Source organism: Chinchilla lanigera, unplaced genomic scaffold (genome assembly GCF_000276665.1).
Source record: "Chinchilla lanigera isolate Chin_1 unplaced genomic scaffold, ChiLan1.0 scaffold00042, whole genome shotgun sequence".
Taxonomy (NCBI): Eukaryota; Metazoa; Chordata; class Mammalia; order Rodentia; family Chinchillidae; genus Chinchilla; species Chinchilla lanigera.
The window spans coordinates 14,558,810-14,564,604 of record NW_004955443.1 but is presented as its reverse complement, the minus strand read 5'-3'; positions in this window follow the sequence as shown (position 1 = coordinate 14,564,604).

Genomic DNA, 5,795 nt, shown 5'->3' with positions numbered 1-5,795 from the left:
AAGAAATATTTCATGGTAGAGGAAGGCAGCAAGTAATGAAGAATCAATGCAGCAAGCAAGTGACCAACAACAAACTTATTCCCACCCTTAATCCTAATATCGTTAATCCAGGCATTGTACCATAAATCAATCCTAGCATCACATACTCTAGATTCAGCCACCTCTGAAAAGCCCCACCTAGGGCCTTGAGGCTTTGGAGGAACATCTGAACACAAGCTGCAACACCCTTTCCCTACCCCTCAAAGATTCATACACAACACTTTATGCAAAATTTATTTTGTTCATCTCCAAAAGTTGCCAATGTGCTAACAGTTTCAGCATTGCTGAAAATTCCAAGTCCAAAGTCTCCTCTGAGATTTAAAGGAAACTCTTAGCCCAGAGCCTCTACAAATGAAAAGACATTTAAGCACTTTCAACATACAATGGCACAAGTGCTAGATGTTTAATTTACAAAAATTAAACTAATAAACTGAAAGAAATGAGTACCAAACCTCCTTAATCTACAGATTTTATCTCATCAATAGAAATTCCTTACTATCACTTTTCATGAACATAGCATACTGTCAGTGTTAGTTGATTTTACATATTCAAAGTCATTAAAAAATGGGTCTGGTCATTTTCATATATGGCACCAACAATTTGCCCATATAAGATCAGGTGTTATGTAAGGACTAAAATATGTTCCTCAAAATTTATATGCTGAGGATTAATATCTGAAATAATCATATTTGAAGAAAAATAATTGGTAGAGAGGATTTGGGCCTGAATGAGGTCATACAAATAACTTACTAATCTGATATCTAAAAGTAAAAGAGAAACCTCATGTGTTGGTTTGGGGCTTATTTTGCAAGAGGAGCAATATAATACAGGACACATATTTTATATGATTATTTATAATAGTCACCCAAAGAATGATATATAAAAGAGTGCAGGAAATCTGTCCACACACTAAGACCAAGGAATCCAGTTGAGGGCCTGGATCCCACAGAAATGTCCTGCATGAGTCCAGCTGAAGACCTAGAGCTCATAAAAATGCCTTCCATGAATCCAGCTGGAGGCCCAGAGCTCAAAACAGTATCTCATGCAGGCCTGTTTCACAGATCTGAGCTGGGAAGGCCCAAAAGTCAGTGATAGAATCTAGGAAGCCCGTGCCAGCAGGCTGAAGGATCTGTGCTAGCAGGCTGGGGGGTCTACACTCGAGCCAGGAAGCGATGTGCAGAAGAACAAGAGCTTCCCCAAAAGGTACCACAGCCATTCTTCACAACAATGATCTAGATGTCCAAATTCCCATCAGGAAAGCCAAGGCAGCAAGCTTCTCCAGGAGACAGGCAGTGCACCATCTTCCTCTATAGAGCCAGGAAGTGATGCTCAAAGCGAGGACCAGAGCTCCCCCAAAGTGAACCAAAGCCATTCTCAGTGTCAATGAGGTCCTGAGCTCCTCGGAGGATGAAAATGGCCAAGTTCTTCAGGAAAACCAGCATGACGAGCTCCTTCAAAACAACCAACAACTCCTTACAACTTCTACCACTTCCCGACAGCTTCTCTCAGCTCCCAACAGCCTCCCTTCTACTTCTCCAGTTCTGTCTCTTATGCTGCTGGTAACAAATCCCAGGTGGGCCTCCCACACCCAACACCAGGCTTACTCAGTTCAGCTGGGGGTTATAAATTGACCACCAGTTATCAATCTACTACACTGCAGGAAAAAATACTTTATTAACCTTGCTCTAAGGCTTTCAACTTCCAGAACTGAGAAAAAATAAACTACAGTTATTTAAGATGCTCAGACTGGAGTATTTTGGTATGCAGCCTGAGCAAACAAATATGGCACTGGAGAGAGAAAAAGTTGTAATTGTATATTACAGATTGAGTTTATTAATTAATAAATTATCACAATTAAATGCATATGAAACTAATTTTGATAATTAATTGCAATTAAATTTTTAGAAAGATCAATGTTTACATGTATCATAAATGCAGCATTTTCAATGATTTTTCTATAGGACCATTTGCATAATTTTAAAAAATAAATATTGTTGATTTAAAATGTTAGAAGGGTAAATGATTTTTTTATACATGGAAGCAGCTGTGCCTGAGACATCATATTCTACAATCAGAGAGTAATCAAAGCTAGTTTCAGTGCTTTGAAGAAAAGGATATTTCAATTCATGGAACTTAAGAATGCCTGCTATGGTAAGCGAAGTGCTATTTGGGTTAAATATTTTCCATTTATGTACATAAAGAACTAGCTTGAATTTTAATTGGTAAGCAAAGATACAGAGGAGATAATATTCTTATACTATATATCATAACTTACATATTTTACACAAGAAATATATTTGCTTTTGATTCATATGTGGATAGAAATGGTATATTAATATTTGGATTATAAATATATTTTTCACAGAAATAAATTTGTTGTAAAACATCAGAAGCTAACAGTGCATTTACCATTTAAAAATGAAGAAATAACCATTACGTTTTTAAAACTTGAATTATTATGTTGTACACAGGTAACCAACAATGCAAAGATAGTGTTAGAAAATTCTTTGTGTCAATCTTCTTGCCTTTTTGAGATAAGAGAATGTTACTTTTAATAAAAGAGCTGATAAAAATTGGAGAGTTAATAGAAAAGGGGGAACTAACACATGAAATAAGTTTTATACAATGACAAAGAAGAGAAATTTTCTCTATTTCTTAGAAAATATGTTTTTACAAAATAAACAGATATATGAAGCTGAATTAGAGAGCTGTTAGTTTGGTGACTTACCTTTAAGTCCTAGGAGAATTAAAAGTATTATCAAGACTAAGATAATAAAATAATGAGAAGTCTACACTTCATTCTTAATACTGAGCCATAGTTAAATGAAAAATTATTAATTTTATATGTGGAAAAAATTGACATATATTGATAAATATAATTAGTTCAACATATACGTTGGTGTTTAAATAATTAATAAAACAAAGTTTCCCTACATGGCTCAACCCTTACTTTACATTGTCTAATGTGGGAATGGGCTTTTTGAAAATTAATTTGAAGAATTAACTGTCTGAGATTTATATATGTTCACCCATGTTTATTTATTGAAAATTTGCAGATTATCCTGTTGAAACAGTAGATATTAATAAAAATCTTTCATTTGAAAATAAAAAAATAATATTGACCTACAATGTGTAGTCCTCAAACAGCATCCAAAAAATGTGCACAAATTAAGACATTGTATCATGGCATGGGATAAACTTCTAGAGGTAGGTGACATATAAACTGATTTTAAAGAGGTACTTATAATGAATATACTCAGATATATTTAATTTTTAATAGTTCAACTATATAAAGCCAATGTTAATTAACAGAGATAAATAATACATTTATGCAAATAGCATGAGGATCTGCATCTTTATGCTCTTGCCCTGACAAAGCAGACTGGGATCAAAGATCATCACCAGGGTTTTTTTCTTAATGTTAGTAAGCAAATTTAGACATTTTCTCACCTTCAACTTTCCTCTTCGTTCTACTTCACACACACATATAGTGCCTACTACTTGAAAGTAGATTTCTGGGAATCCCAAACAGCCACTATATTTTTTCTGTTAATCTGGCTTCACCTTTAAGAATGCTCAAAACTTCATAAAAGATGTATAAACTATCCTCTTATAGATATTTCTGGCTTCTTCTTGGCCCTTGTGTAGTGAGCAATTTTCTCCACTACTGCTCCTAACCCTGAGGCTCTGCCTCCCCACAGGCTGACAGGACCATGGACTGAAACTTTGGAAACCAAGAGAGGTGGCAAGATGGTGGACTGCTAAGCAACATGAAAAGAACTTCTTTGAGTGTTGCTATCTAGAGGCTGGAATATAGCAATGTGAGGAAGATGAGAAGGAATGAGGTGAGTGCTCCTGGGCTTAGGAAGGACCTGAGGTGTGAATTGAAACCCACAGAGATGGTGTGGTAGTTGGGAATTATTTTGTAAGGGGAAACAATATAATGCAGGACACATATTTTATAAGATTATATATAATAGTCACACAAAGAATTATATATAAAAGAGAGCAGGAAATCTGTCCACACACTAAGGACTAGAGAATCCAGCTGAGGGCCTGGATCCTGAGATAATGTCATGTGTAAGTTCATCTGAAAACCTAGAGCCAATAACAATGACTCTTATGAGTCCAGCTGGAGGCCTAGAGCTCATAACAATATTTCATATAGACCTGTTTTGTGGATCTGTGTTTGGAAGACCCAACAGTCAATGGTGGAATCGAGAAAATCTGTATCAGCAAGATGAAGAATCTCTGTTAGCAAGCTGAGGGATCTACTCTGGACCCAGGAAGTGATGCTCGAAATAAGAACTAAAGCTCCCCTGCAAAGTTCCACAACCATCCTCAGCAACAGTGAGGTCCTGAGCTCCTCTGATGATGAAGACAGCTGAGTTCCCATCAGAAAAGCCAGTGCAACAATTTTCTCCAGAAGACTGGCAATGCACTGTCTTTCCCTCCAGGTCAGGAAGTGGTGCTCAAAGTGAGGACCAGAGCTCCCCCAAAGTGAACTGAAGCTACTCTTAATGCAAACAAGATCCTCAGCTCCTCAGAGGATGAAGACTGCCAAGTTTATCAGGAAATCCAGCATGACAAGCTCCTCCAAAGAACCAACAGTTCATTACACCTTGTAAATTTCCCAACAGCCTTCCTTCTTCTTCTCCAGTTCTACCTCTTATACTGCTGGCAACAGTCCCCAGGTGGGCCTCCCACACTGGGTACCACACTTACTCTTTTCATCTGGGTGTTACATATTGGGCACTAGTTGTCAATCCACCACAGTTAATGAAGAGAGAAACTTCAATGAAGAAGAAGGAGATACTCAGTGGTGCCATCTCCCTGAGATGGGAAATACTGCACAAGAGAAGCGGTCCAATCTTGTCAACACATGGTGAGTGGTGGATACCCCAGAGGCCTCCATGGAGAGACACAACAGTGGAGGGGAGCAACGGTCTTGGAGAACTGCACTAGCTGATGTGAAGGACTGCACTAGCTACCAGTGAGTGTGGAGGGCTCACCAGTTCCCCCCACAAGAGAGTGATTGGCAGTGAACCATTTTGGAAAGAGACCAATAGAGCTCACAACTCAGACTGGCTGCTAGCTCCATCTAGCAGTTTCTAGCTGGTCTCAAGCCAGCAGAAGGTGCATTAACAGCTACAAGTCACCAGAGGGTGCCAGCTTGCTACCTTTTTGGGATAAATCAACACAGATTGGGACATTGTCTCCATACATTGTTTATCAGTGGCAGTGAGACAAAACTGGAAGTGGACTTTTGTTGGTAGGTATTTATACTTTTTTGTTTTGTTTTGTTTTTTGTTTTTCTCTCTCTTTTTTTGTTTTTGTTCTAGTTTTGTCTCTTTTTTTTTGTCCTCTTTTATTTGGCTTTGCTTTTTTTTTTTCTTTCTCTTTCATTGTTTGAGCTTGTATTTATATTAATATGAATGTGGTATCTAGCCTCTTTGTGGTTTTAGATCTGTTCAGTGACTCTTTTAATCTCTTACTCCTCTCCTTCTAATCTTCTTCACAAGTTTCCCAAAGTTAGCACGTACCTCTTTTCATCTCTGGCATTCTAATCTCTTTCTCTTCTTCCACTTCCCGGTTATCTCCCTAACTCACTTTAATTTTTAATCCCTGAGAGCAAAATTAGCATACTATTAACTATACTTAACACTGTATACTCTGATTTTCTGGTTTATCTTAGACTTTGTTATATAACCACAAATCTAGTTCATATGGTTTTTGGTTTTTTTTTTTTTTTTTTG